Source organism: Pseudophryne corroboree, chromosome 2 (genome assembly GCF_028390025.1).
Source record: "Pseudophryne corroboree isolate aPseCor3 chromosome 2, aPseCor3.hap2, whole genome shotgun sequence".
Lineage (NCBI taxonomy): Eukaryota > Metazoa > Chordata > Amphibia > Anura > Myobatrachidae > Pseudophryne > Pseudophryne corroboree.
In genome coordinates, this window is record NC_086445.1 from 38,950,299 (window position 1) to 38,964,787 (window position 14,489).

Consider the following 14,489-nt stretch of genomic DNA (forward strand, 5'->3'; position numbering starts at 1 on the left):
TCTCTCTCAGTCAGTGTATGGCTCTGGGGGTCTCTCTATCTGTGTATGGGGTCTCTCTCTGTCAGTGTATGGCTGTGGGGGTCTCTCTCAGTCAGTGTATAGCTGTGGGGGTCTCTCACTCTGTGTATAGCTGTGGGGGTCTCTCTCTCTGTGTATGGGATCTCTCTCAGTCAGTATATGGCTGTGGGGGTCTCTCTCTCTCTGTGTATGGTGTCTATCTGTCAGTGTATGGCTGTGGCGGTCTTTCTGTGTATGGGATCTCTCTCAGTCAGTGTATAGCTGTGGGGGTCTCTCTCTCTGTGTATGGGATCTCTCTGTCAGTGTATGGCTGTGGGGGTCTCTCTCTCTCTGTGTATGGTGTCTCGCAGTCAGTGTATGGCTCTGGGGGTCTCTCTCAGTCAGTGTATGGCTGTGGGGGTCTCTCTCTGTGTATGGTGTCTCTCAGTCAGTGTATGGCTGTGGGGGTCTCTCTCTCTGTGTATGGGGTCTCTCTCAGTCAGTGAATGGCTCTGGGGGTCTCTCTCAGTCAGTGTATGGCTCTGGGGGTCTCTCTCAGTCAGTGTATAGCTGTGGGGGTCTCTCTGTCAGTGTATGGCTGTGGGGGTCTCTCTCTGTGTATGGTGTCTATCTGTCAGTGTATGGCTGTGGCGGTCTCTCTCTGTGTATGGGGTCTCTCTCAGTCAGTGTATGGCTCTGGGGGTCTCTATCTCTGTGTATGGGGTCTCTCTCAGTCAATGTATGGCTCTGGGGGTCTCTCTCAGTCAGTGTATGGCTCTGGGGGTCTCTCTCAGTCAGTGTATAGCTGTGGGGGTCTCTCTCTGTCAGTGTATGGCTGTGGGGGTCTCTCTCTGTGTATGGTGTCTATCTGTCAGTGTATGGCTGTGGCGGTCTCTCTCTGTGTATGGGGTCTCTCTCAGTCAGTGTATGGCTCTGGGGGTCTCTCTCCCCAGTCAGTCAGTGGCAGCAGCAGAGGGTCTCCCCCCGGCGGCCGGAGGTGATGTCACAGTGACAGCCGCCGCTCGGCAGCAGCAGCAGCGCCTCCTCCTCCTCTCCCTCCGCCGTCTCTCCTCCCCCTCCATCCACAGACACGGCGAGAGCACAGCAGCAGCGCTGACACAGCCCGGAGCACCGCAGCGGCTCAGCCAGGACGGAGACCCGGTCAGGTGAGGGTGACTCGGGGCCGGGGGGGATGCTCTAGGCCGTGGTGCGGGTTCCCGGGGGAGCTGCACGGGGCAGATGCGGGAGAACATGGGGGAGGGGCGGCGGATGCTTATATGGGGGTAGGGATATTTGGTGGGAAGGAGGGGGGACTGTGTGCGGGGACATGGGGGTGGGGGGGCGCTGCTGGCGGGTGTTGTTGTATGGGGGGGGACACTCCATGTGAGCATGCTCATTCCTAGGGTGGTGCCAGGTGTGTCTGTGTGGGGGTACTAAGGGACACTGTGGGGACAGAATTAGGTGCAGGATTAAGGACACTGGATGACAAATTTGTGGGCATGCACGTAGGTGGGGGGACGCTGCATGGGCAGATGCATGTAGGTGGGGGGCAGTGCATGGACAGACGCACGTAGGTGGGGGAGAATGCGTGGACAGACGCACGTAGGTGGGGGACAATGTGTGGACAGACGCACATAGATGGGCGGAATGCGTGGACAGACGCACGTAGGTATGGGGGGCAATACGTAGACAGACGCACTCAGGTGGGGGGGATGCGTGGACAGACGCACTCAGGTGGGGCGGATGCGTGGACAGATGTACGTAGGTGGTGGGCAATGCGTGGACAGATGCACGTAGTTGTGGGGGGGAATGCGTGGACAGACGTATGTAGTTGGGGGGGATGCGTGGACAGACGCACGTAGGTGTGGGGTAATGTATGGAAAGGCGCACGTAGGTGTGGGGGGGATACGTGGATAGACACACGGAGTTGTGGGTGGGGAATGCGTGGACAGACGCACAGAGTTGTGGGGGGGAATGCGTGGATAGACGCACGTAGTTGTGGGAGGTAATGCGTGGACAGAGACGCACGTAGGTGTTGGGGAATGCGTGGAGAGACGCACATAGATGGGTGGAATGCGTGGACAGATGCACGTAGTCGTGGGAGGTAATGCGTGGACAGACGCACGTAGGTGGGGGCGATGCGTGGACAGATGTACGTAGGTGGTGGGCAATGCGTGTACAGACGCACTAAGGTGGGGTCGATGCGTGGACAGATGCACGTAGTTGTGGGGGGGGGGAAATGCGTGGACAGACGCATGTAGTTGTGGGGGGGAATGCGTGGACAGACGCACGTAGGTGTGGGGTAATGCATGGAAAGGCGCACGTAGTTGTGAGAGGTAATGCGTGGACAGACGCACGTAGGTGTGGGGGGCAATGCATAGACAGACGCACTCAGGTGGGGGCGATGCGTGGACAGACGCACTCAGGTGGGGCGGATGCGTGGACAGATGTACGTAGGTGGTGGGCAATGCGTGTACAGACGCACTCAGGTGGGGTCGATGCGTGGACAGATGCACGTAGTTGTGGAGGGGGGAAATGCGTGGACAGACGCATGTAGTTGTGGGGGGGATGCGTGGACAGACACACGGAGTTGTGGGTGGGGAATGCGTGGACAGACGCACGGAGTTGAATGCGTGGACAGACGCACGGAGTTGTGTGGGGGGGGGGGATGCGTGGACAGACGCACGTAGTTGTGGGAGGTAATGGGTGGACAGATGCACGTAGGTGTGGGGGAATGCGTGGAGAGACGCACATAGATGGGCGGAATGCGTGGACAGACGCACGTAGTTGGAGGTAATGCGTGGACAGACGCACGTAGGTGTGGGGGGCAATGCGTAGACAAACGCACTCAGGTGGGGGCGATGCGTGGACAGACGCACTCAGGTGGGGCGGATGCGTGGACAGATGTACGTAGGTGGTGGGCAATGCGTGTACAGACGCACTCAGGTGGGGTCGATGCGTGGACAGCTGCACGTAATTGTGGGGGGGAAATGTGTGGACAGACGCATGTAGATGTGGGGGGAATGCGTGGACAGACGCACACAGGTGTGGGGTAATGCATGGAAAGGCGCACGTAGGTGTGGGGGGGATGCGTTGACAGACACGGAGTTGTGGGGGGGAATGCGTGGACAGACGCACGGAGTTGTGGGGGGGAATGCGTGGACAGACGCACGTAGGTGTGGGGTAATGTGTGGAAAGGCGCACGTAGGTGTGGGGGGAATGCGTGGACAGACGCACGTAGTTGGGGGGAATGCGCGGACAGACGCACGTAGTTGTGGGGGGGAATGCGTGGACAGACGCACGTAGGTGTGGGGTAATGTGTGGAAAGGAGCACGTAGGTGTGGGGGGAATGCGTGGACAGACGCACGTAGTTGGGGGGAATGCGCGGACAGACGCACGTAGTTGTGGGGGGGAATGCGTGGACAGACGCACGTAGGTGTGGGGTAATGTGTGGAAAGGAGCACGTAGGTGTGGGGGGAATGCGTGGACAGACGCACGTAGTTGGGGGGAATGCGCGGACAGACGCACGTAGTTGGGGGGAATGCGTGGACAGACGCACGTAGGTGGGGGGCAATGCGTGGACAGACGCACGTAGGTGGGGGGAATGCGTGGACAGACGCACGTAGGTGGGGGCAATGCGTGGACAGACTCACGTAGGTGGGGGGCAATGCGTGGACAGACTCACGTAGGTGGGGGGGCAATGCGTGGACAGATGCAAGTAGATGGGGGCAATGCGTGGATAGACGTACGTACAGTGGAGACACTGAGTAGACAGGCATGGATATTGGTTAAGGAGACACTGTATACAGACACTGTGGACAACCGTAGGTAGAGGGGACACTGCGTGGATAGATGTTTGTAGGTGGGGGGGACACTGTGTAGATATGCATGGATATTGATTGGGGAGACACTGTATACAGACACGGACCTAGGTGAAGGGACACTGCGTAGATAGCCAAGAACCTAGGTGTGGGGACACTGCGTGGGCAGATGTTTGTAGGTGGGGGGGGAACTGTAGACAGGCATGGCTATAGGTTGGCGAGACGCTGCGTGGACAGACATATGTAGGTGGGGGGACACTGCTTGGACAGACATATGTAGGTGGGGGGACACTGCGTGGACAGACATATGTAGGTGGGGGGACACTGCGTGGACAGACATATGTAGGTGGGAGGACACTGCGTGGACAGACATATGTAGGTGGGGGGACACTGCGTGGACAGACATATGTAGGTGGGAGGACACTGCGTGGACAGACATATGTAGGTGGGAGGACACTGCGTGGACAGACATATGTAGGTGGGGGGACACTGCGTGGACAGACATATGTAGGTGGGGGGACACTGCGTGGACAGACATATGTAGGTGGGGGGACACTGCGTGGACAGACATATGTAGGTGGGGGGACACTGCGTGGACAGACATATGTAGGTGGGGGGACACTGCGTGGACAGACATATGTAGGTGGGGGGACACTGCGTGGACAGACATATGTAGGTGGGGGGACACTGCGTGGACAGACATATGTAGGTGGGAGGACACTGCGTGGACAGACATATGTAGGTGGGGGGACACTGCGTGGACAGACATATGTAGGTGGGGGGACACTGCATGGACAGACATATGTAGGTGGGGGGACACTGCGTGGACAGACATATGTAGGTGGGGGGACACTGCGTGGACAGACATATGTAGGTGGGGGGACACTGCGTGGACAGACATATGTAGGTGGGAGGACACTACGTGGACAGACATATGTAGGTGGGAGGACACTACGTGGACAGACAGAATGAGCTGGGGAACACAGTGTGAACATCATGAATGGACATAAGTGGGGAAGCACAAGTCTACTGGCAAGGTCGCGTGTGGAGGGAAGCTGCACGGACAGAGATTTGGGACACTGAAGGTACAGATACAGACAAGGGTGTTGGACACTACATCGACAGGCCTGGGCATTGGTAGGGGTATACTGCATGGGCAGGAGACAGGCCAGAGCACAGATATGGGGACACTGCTGTACAGGCCTTGACCCAGGTGGTGGACAGGCCTGGGCATAGGTGTGTGTGTGTGGGGGCACTGTGTGGACAGGCCTGGGTGTAGGTGTGTGTGTGTGGGGGCACTGTGTGGACAGGCCTGGGTGTAGGTGTGTGTGTGTGTGTGTGTGTGTGTGTGTGGGCACTGTGTGGACAGGCCTGGGCATAGGTGTTTGTGTGTGGGGGCACTGTGTGGACAGGCCTGGGCGTAGGTGTGTGTGTGGGGGCACTGTGTGGACAGGCCTGGGCATATGTGTGTGTGGGGGTACTGTGGGGACAGGCCTGGGTGTAGGTGTGTGTGTGGGGGGGTGGCACTGTGTGGACAGGCCTGGGTGTAGGTGTGTGTGGGGGCACTGTGTGGACAGGCCTGGGTGTAGGTGTGTGTGGGGGCAGTGTGTGGACAGGCCTGGGCATATGTGTGTGTGGGGGTACTGTGGGGACAGGCCTGGGTGTAGGTGTGTGTGTGGGGGGGTGGCACTGTGTGGACAGGCCTGGGTGTAGGTGTGTGTGGGGGCACTGTGTGGACAGGCCTGGGTGTAGGTGTGTGTAGGGGCAGTGTGTGGGCAGGCCTGGGTGTAGATGTGTGTGAGGGCACTTTGTGGACAGATCTGGGTGTAGGTGCGTGTGGGGGCACTGTGTGGACAGGCCTTGGTGTAGGTGTGTGTGGGGACACTGTGTGGACAGGCCTGGGTGTAGGTGTGTGTGTGGGGACACTGTGTGGACAGGCCTGGGTGTAGGTGTGTGTGGGGACACTGTGTGGGCAGGCCTGGGATTAGGTGTGTGTGGGGACACTGTGTGGACAGGCCTGGGTGTAGGTGTGTGTGGGGGCACTGTGTGGGCAGGCCTGGGATTAGGTTGTGTGGGGCACCGTGTGGGCAGGCCTGGGTGTAGGTGTGTGTGGGGGCAGTGTGTGGGCAGGCCTGGGTGTAGATGTGTGTGGGGGCAGTGTGTGGACAGGCCTGGGTGTAGGTGTGTGTGGGGGCACTGTGTGGGCAGGCCTGGGTGTAGATGTATGTGTGGGGGCACTGTGTGGACAGGCCTGGGTGTAGGTGTGTGTGTGTGAGGGGGCACTGTGTGGGCAGGCCTGAGTGTAGGTGTGTTGTGGGGGGGCGCTGTGTGGACAGGCCTGGGTGTAGGTGTGTGTGTGTGTGGGGGGGGCACTGTGTGGGCAGGCCTGGGTGTAGATGTGTGTGGGGGCACTGTGTGGACAGGCCTGGGTGTAGGTGTGTGTGGGGGGGGGCACTGTGTGGACAGGCCTGGGATTAGTTGTGTCTGGGGACACTGTGGACAGGCCTGGGTGTAGGTCTGTGTGGGAGCAGTGTGTGGACAGGCCTGGGATTAGGTGTGTCTGGGGACACTGTGTGGACAGGCCTGGGTGTAGGTCTGTGTGGGGGCAGTGTGTGGACAGGCCTGGGATTAGGTGTGTGTGGGGGCACTGTGTGGACAGGTGTGTGTGTGTGTGTGAGCACTTTTTTTGGCAGGCGTATGTATAAGGGGGCACACTGCATGGAAAGCCCCATGTATGGATGGACATCAGTTTGATGGGTAAAAGGGGTTTCTTAAAACTTCTGACTGGGTCATGTGACCCTGTTCGGGCAATGAGTCTGGTTCTGTTTCTGGCCTGGTATATCTGGGGCTTCACCTCTCTGCCTGGACACCTAGTCATACAGTTCCTGACCACGATTTGTGGACAATACCATTAATGTTACGCTTGTAGTGTCTGCGCTGCACACCTTTCTATGGTACGATGTTTCCCATATATTATCCCTTCGCAGCGGATTGTTATTAGTACATAACGGTATCATTGCTGCATTGTGACTTTGCCAGCGATGAATAACAAAGCAGTTCCGGTTGTGTCTTTGGAAGAAGTACACAGTATGCTGCATTTATTTCAGTGTATGATATCTGTCCCGTTTGTTGGGAAATGGCCCATTGGGACGCTCCATTGCAGGATTGTCCGGTTACCCCATTTTATTATCGCTGCCTGGGTGACGTAGCAGAAGGTGACACCGATGCGAGTGTCTGATACCGCTGTGCTTTGGTTACATGACCAGATATTAGTAAGGAGATGTCTGTGCTTTATTGTCTCTATTGTGATTGGTTCACAGGTGGATTTTGGTGCAGTTGTGCAAGGTGTATTGCACCAACCTTACTATATATACACGTCATACATGATAACTAGCATACTGTACATACATACACGCATTCCGTACATGCCACTTTCTGCAAATCAGTATTTCGTGTATGATGTAATGTGGATGTTTTTTTTTTCCTTTTTTGTATTTTTAATGGGTGCACTTGCAGATATTTTTGGGACTAGTTAAAAAAAAAATAAAAAAATCTTGTTTTGCTGACTGGGAATCGGGAAGTGGCTGCGTCTGAGGAGTAGGATATTGATGGTTGGCACTTGCATTATTAATGAGCAATGCATAGCGGCTTCCTGAGCAGATGGGGGAACTGTCCCCGACTCGCACACACGCTGGGAGATCTCTTCCATGGAGGGGTATGCAGTGCGTCCCCTGCATGCAAGGTGTATATAGCTCGGGGGCCTATCGGCGGCCGGGTTAACCCTTTCTGTGCGGCATTGTGCTGTGATGGAAGCGTCTGAGGATTACTGGGGATTGTGTGTCTTGCTTTCAGCCCGAGCCTTTTGTTCTGGGTTTAGCGCCGCTGTGTTTTGCTTCTCTCTCACTCCTGGGGGCTGCAGTTTATCCACACATCGTGGGGTTTTTTTTTTTTTTCTTCGTCTGCTGCGATTCCCATACAGTACATTGAATTTCGCTCTACGCTCCTTTGTGTTTGAAGGGCATTCGACGTCTTCCAGCAGATTTGCCCTTGGTGGAAGGTTCTCCTGTGATTTTTCTGCTGCCTGCAAGCAGACATTTCTGCAGTTCAGCTCTCCTGATCCAAATACCTGTAATGTTCTGGATGGTTAAGCCCGTCATAATGTATGGTGTATGTACAAACATGAATACACATTCTGTAATCTGCGGCGCATTGCTGGGGAGACGGACAAGCTGCGCGTTCGCCTGCGGGATACGGCGCATATACAGAAGACTGAGCTTTCCTCAGTGCTTTTTTTTTTTTATTCCAACCAACAAATGCGTTTTGCGCTGGTATTAAAGATAAGGTGCCACAACTGGGCAAAACCATGTTGCGCTGCAGGTGGGGCAGATGTAACGTGTGCAGAGAGAGTTAGATTTGGGTGGGGTGTGTTTAAACTGAAATCTAAATTGCAGTGTAAATATAAAGCTGTTTAAGATTTGTGGGCTGCATGCAAAAGCAGCCAGTATTTACCATGCACAGAAAACATATAAATGTATTTGCTCCCCCTTGCATGGCAACATGGTTTGCTCCAGACACAACGTTACTTGCTTTTTTTGCTTTACTTGCAAACATCAATCAAGCCCATAGGGGTATATTCAATAAGAGTCGGGTCCGTTCCGACATGCAGTTGTCTGAATGGACCCGACAACCCCAATTCAAAGAGCGGCCAAATCCGACTGTCGGATTTGGCAGTTCCCGGTTTCCTGACCTGCTGCTGCTGACAGCGGCATTAGGGGGAGCTGTTAGCTGCACGGGGGGTGGGAGATGTCAGTGGCGCCTGTGGGGGAGGTGTCTGGGGCAGTGGGGGGAGCAGCAGGAGACGGAGTGGATGGGGGAGGAGAGGAGGAGACGGGGGTAGCAGCGGCTGCAGCAGCGTAAGTGGAGGCTCACGGCAGCACCCACCCAGCTCCAGCATCTCCCTCCGTCTCCTGCTCTCAGCTCCCTCATCTCAATCCGACTTTTTTTAAAGTCGGATTGAGATTGTCGGAAACGGGGCTAAAACCTGTCTGGTTTGGCCCCGCTTCCGTCAATGCACGCTGATCGGCGGCTGAAGCTGCCGATCAGCGTGCATTCCGACAAGTCAGGTTTCCCGGCTTGTCAGACAAAATGGGGTCGTAATGAATAGGTCGGAACCCCTTCCGACCTAAACCTGTCGGAAGTGCCGTCTTTCCAACAAGACGTCAGCTTCCGACAGTTATTGAATGATGGTAATCGGGCTTCCAAGGTGTGAGGTTCATTGTCCGTGTGGCCGGAGAGCCCCAGCCACGAGGGAAATGGCCGCCGCGGCACTGAAGGGGTTAACCCCTAGTGCCCGGCGCCATTTTAAGAGACAATGGGTGCTTGGCGCCATGTTTGAAAAGTAGTGGGCGCTAGGCGCTGTGTGTATAAAGTGTTTAAAACTGTGCAAAATTGTATTTTAAATGTGCCGTGGTCCCGGACCCCTCCGGAGACCACGGCAGTGAGGACAGCCCCGGCGCGCTCAGCAGTGTGTGCGCGCCGGGGGAGAGGGCAGCCGCTGACCGCCGGAGTCCGGGAGCTCCGCTCCCGGCAGCGGTCAGTGCAGCCCCGGGTGCACTGGAGTGTGCGCGCCGGGGAGAAGGGAGAGCCGCTGCTGGGGGCCGGGAGCTCTGCTCCCGGCGCCTCAGCCCAGCACGGGTGGCCAGCCGCGGCAGCCGGGACGAACGTCCCGGGCTGCCGGGCGGCAAGGGGGGTGCACCGCACACGGGGACCGGGCTAGCCGGCTCCCTAGCGGCGTGGGTGCAATTAGGCTGGCGAGCAGGCTGATGAGCGCTGGGGTCCGGGAGCTACGCTCCCGGCGCCTCAGCGCTGCAACAGAGCCAGAGTCACGGCGGCCGGGACAAGTGTCCCGGGCCGCCGGGCTTCAGTACAGGGGGGTGCGCCGCTGCGTGCGGCGAGGCCACAAAGCGAGTGCCCCACTGGGGGGACAGGGAGAGCCAGCTCCCTGGACCCCAGTGGCAGGCATTATAGGCAGGCTGGAGGATGGGGGGAAGCCAGCCCCATACCTCCAGCACTGAGAGAGCCCTAGCAGCCAGGCTGCAGGGCTAGGGGAGCCAGCACAGACAGGGTCCTAGCAGCCAGGCTGCAGGACTAGGACACAGTATTCCACAAACCAGACATTGTGTTAAATAATAGAAAGTACAGTGTGTTGTAAGGCACTGCAGTGCCTAGGTATGTGGAGCCTGTGCAGGCTCAGAGTGTATTTAAATGTATAACATGTACAGTGTGATTTAAATGTAATGTATTTAAAGGTAAATTGCACTTACTTGGTTGTGTGTCCCAGGAGGGGGGAATCCATGGCTGTGCAGGCTGATGGATTCTCCCAGACCTTTTCCCCAAAAACGGAATGCTTTCCCATCCAGCCTCACACTTCCAAGGGGCACAGGGAGAGAGAGAAGCAGCTCAGCTATGAAACAAGCTGAGTGGTTTCTTGGAGCTCCATGGAGATCACCCGTAGTGGCCAAGAGACCTGGACCGGGGAGCCAGGCTGCCCAGCTCTGGAGCCCAAATCCAGGCTGCAGCCAGTGGGCTGGGTCCCGGGCAGGTTTCTGGAAGTCAGTTTAGGAGGGAAAACTTTCCCCCAGCCAGACTGAACGGCACCGGGGAGTATCCTGATTCTCCAAGATGGGAGAGTCAAAGGAGACCGACCACTCCCCACTGTCCATAGGGGACAATGTTAGCTGTGCATGAGACCAAGGCATGCACAGCTCATGGGTAAACATTGATTGGTTGTGCACCACAGGGCGGGCTTACCCCCTGTGGTAAGGGGTCTTGGAGAGGGATAAAAGGAGGGCAGTTGGCCCATAGGAGGGTGTATTATTCCATCTTATTCTGCTGAAAACATCTGATTGTATGCTGTTAACCCTAGCAATAGGGAGGAGCCTTTTTAAAGGTTATTGAGCAATAAACATCTTTGCCTCAAGAAGACTGCTTCATCTTGTAACCAACAGGGTTAGGCCAAACCTAGCCCCGTCCTCCGGCTGTCCAGGGAAGTACCTAGCGTCTCCAAGCTCCGCCTTCCGCCAGCTACCGGTAGAGGCCTAGCAAGTGGCTAGTGGGGATTCGTCAGCACCACACAGCTGTGGTAAGGCAGTGTGTCAGCACATACAGAGCAGAACCGTGGTTCCAAACGCCACGGCAGGTTAGGAGTTTGGTGGTGGCAGCGAGAACCCGCCCACAGCGCAGTGGGTGGAGTCAGTAACAGGCAGTTACTGACGGTAAGCGGGAATCCCCTATGTGGTCAGGCCTCGTGCGGCTTGACCTTCCATTCTGTGCGCAGCCAACGGGACGCAAAAGCGACGAGTGCTTTCGTACGGTACCGTCCTGTCACAGAAATTGGTGGCATAGTGGTGGGATATTCCCAGGCGGCTTTTCATCACCCGATTGGAGAAGCCGAGTTACTCAGGAGAGGAGTAACTGCAGCGCAGGAGAACGCACAAGATGGCGGAATTCAGCGGAATGTCCAAGGATGATCTGGAGATCGTATGCCAGGAGAAGGGTGTGGATATCCCTTCCAATGCGTCCAGAAGCGTCATGAAGGCGGCGCTCAGGAGCTGGGAGGAGTCCCATCGGGCGGAGGTGGAAAGCACTGACGGCGTCAGCATTGCAGAGGACGGCCCAACAGTGGACCTTCGTAAGGAACCGGTGAGAACCACAAGCCCCGCCCTCTCTCACAGCAGCAATGTTTCCCAGCAATCCCTAGCAGGGCCAGGATCCCAACGTCCCAGGGGGGGGCGGCCCGGATACCCTAGCAGATCGGCTAGCGGAATTGGGGGAAAGGGCAACGGAGCAAGAGCGCTTGATCATCATCCAGATGTGGCGTGATGAGCGGGCACCACAGGCCGTGGTACCCCGGGAGCCGTTGTCAGCTGTTGTACACAGGTCAGGACGAGTTCAGTTTGCAGACAGTGATGGGGACATTGATGGACATTTACAAGTTTTTGAGAGGACTTGCAAACTACACGATCTACCCAAGTCAGAGTGGGTGAGACACCTTGTGCCCACTCTGCATGGAGAGGCCTTGGAGGCCTATCGAGGAGTGGCCACGGAGGACTGTGGGAACTACGACGAAGTCGCGAAGGCCCTCCTCCTGCGATTCTTCATCACTCCAGAGTCTTACAGGAAGAAGTTCAGAGACTTGCCCAAGAATCCTAGCAGCACCCATGAGCAGTTCGCCACCCAGCTGTGGCAGTACGTGGTGAAGTGGGTGAAGGATTCGGAAGCCACTACATGGGATGCACTGATCGACCTGATCTGCAGGGAGCAGTTCTACCGCAGGTGCGCCCAAGAAGTGAAGGAGTGGGTGCTAGATCGGGAGCCACCCAGCTTAAAGATGGCTGCCCAGTTAGCAGACAAGTATGTGGCAATTCGGCCCCAGGGACAGAAGCGCCCAGCCAGCAGCCAGCTTCAAAAGACTGCACCACCAAGGGGACCCCCCTCTTCAACTCATCACCCCCAAAGACAAGCATCTTCCAACCCGGGTGCTCTTGGCCAGCAACCGCACCGCAGAGTCCCTGCAACTGATCAGAGAACATCGGTGCCACGACTGGAGAAGAAGTGCTACGGCTGTGGGAAAATCGGACATCTGAGGATGAACTGTCCTGCATCCCAAGCACCCCAGACTCGTGCCCCAAATCCGAGTGCTGGAGCCCGGATCGCTTGTTTGACGAGAGGAGATGAGCCTATAGAGACTGTTCCCCCTCCAGTCAGTCCGATGGAGTGTGGCGAGAGACAGGTGCACTCTGCGGAGAGAGTCACCTGCATGGCCAAAAAGCCCCTACACAATATGTGGAGGCACCTGCAGCCGGTCCACGTGGGACCCCTGCAGGGGGAAGGCCTAAGAGACTCTGGGGCCTCAATCACTGTGGTGAGCCCCCACCTTATAGATCCTGCTGCAGTATTGCATGGTCGCACTGCCACGGTCACCCTGGCAGAAGGAACAGAGAAAGCGGTTCCCATGGCAAGAGTCTACCTGGACTGGGGAGCTGGGCCAGAGTTGCGAGAAGTTGCCGTCATGGATGGTCTCCCAACTGATGTGGTCCTAGGAAATGATCTGGGTGGTGGGATCGTCACTACGTTTGTTGGCGCCATTCCCCGGAGTCAAGTTCCAAACCCACCGTTGACATCCGCTACTCCAGCACAGCCCAGCCCAGAGGAAAAGACTACAGCGGCTAGATCAGCACATCGACCCCGCATGCCTTTTGCCTCTGGTATGCCCACGTCCACTAGCAACGCAGAGGATGTCGGTTCCAGCTCGTTTGATCCTGTGGGGGTGCCCAATGATGCTCCTGACCCAAGTGGTTTGCCAACTCCGGCGGTGAGTATGAGAAACCACACTGATTTTTCCATGACTGACCCCTACCAGACTGACCCTAGTAGTCCCCACCTAGATCCCCCTGTAGAGTGTCCCAATTTAGGAGAGATTGAGGGCCACAGGCAGGAGTTTAGGGAGGCTCAACTCTCTGACCCATCCCTGAAAGGCATGAGGCGCCACTCTGGCAGCGGCCTTGACAGGGTTGGGGCAGGAAGTTTGCCCTGGCGGGAAGGGTTAAGGTACAGGGTAGCCAGGAAAGTGGGAGGGGATAGACCAGATAGGGAATGTGTCCAACTGGTCCCCTCAGGGAACGTTCCTGCGCAACCGGTGTCGGTTGCCAGTGAAACCCCTTTGGACAGTAACCCGGGGACAGACCGTACCCTGAAGTGCCTGACACAGAACTTACCCTGGTCTGGAATGTCGGATGACGCCCAGACCAACTGTAAGGCTGGTGCCATGCGTTGGCAGCCGGGGCACTCCAGCGGTTGTGTTGTCTCTGGGCCTCTGCCCATAGGAGAACCCTTGCAGCAAGTTGCTGTGGACATAGCAGGTCCCCTGCCTGTGCGCAGTAGATCGGGGAAGACACGCAGCCTCCGTGTAGTGGATGCCACACAGGATCCAGAGGCTGGTGGTCTGGCCGCCATCACTGTGGCACAGGTAGCGGACGAGGAGGAAGGAGTAGGCCTAGGTGACAGGGTAGGTTTCCCGAGTCATAGGTCGACGGAGGAGGATTGGAGGGCAGGTCTGACAGTTAGGGCAGACAGTTGCCAGATAGTTATGACGGAGGTGCAGTGCCTGGGGCACCATGTGGGAGGAGACAGGGGTAGGCCCAAACCAGAGGGGGTGGAGGCAACCAGAGGCTATCCCCGACCCACATCACCAAGACAGGTACTGACCTTAGAACCTGTAAGGCCCTACGGACATGTTGTCATTGACTTTAGTCCTGTAGTGAACCCCTTGACAGAGATGGCTAGGAAGGGCATTCCCAAGTCAGTGGACTTTGCACCCGCTTGCGAGTTGGCATTCCAGTCATTGAAGGAGGCTCGGGTACCCGCTCCAGTGCTGATGGCGCACATTCTTGACCAGGACTGTGTGTTACGAACTATTGCGCCACTGCACGGACTGGGAGCAGTACCGAGCCAGAAAGAGCCATATGGGCAGGAGCACCCTGTGGCCTGGTTGAGCAGTATACTGCTATTGTGGGGGGTGGGGTATGCCACAGTTGGGACACCGTGGGTGGCTACTTGTTTGTAACCGGCCCCCCACCGTGGTGACTTACCACCTACCTGTTAGGTGGCTGC

At 56.8% G+C, this 14,489-nt stretch overlaps 1 protein-coding gene across 3 annotated transcripts in view; it reads left to right on the forward strand.

Annotated features, from left to right (window-relative positions):
* Positions 1-1,016: 1,016 nt before the first annotated feature.
* FAM168A (family with sequence similarity 168 member A) overlaps positions 1,017-14,489 on the forward strand; it is a 209,116-nt gene continuing 195,643 nt past the window's right edge. Inside the window, exon 1 of one of the 3 annotated variants that reach the window (XM_063951189.1) lies at positions 1,017-1,163. The gene's annotated coding sequence lies outside the window, so the exon portion shown is untranslated. The remainder of the gene's footprint in view (positions 1,164-14,489) is intronic. The other 2 variants (XM_063951190.1, XM_063951192.1) reach the window with 2 other exon arrangements.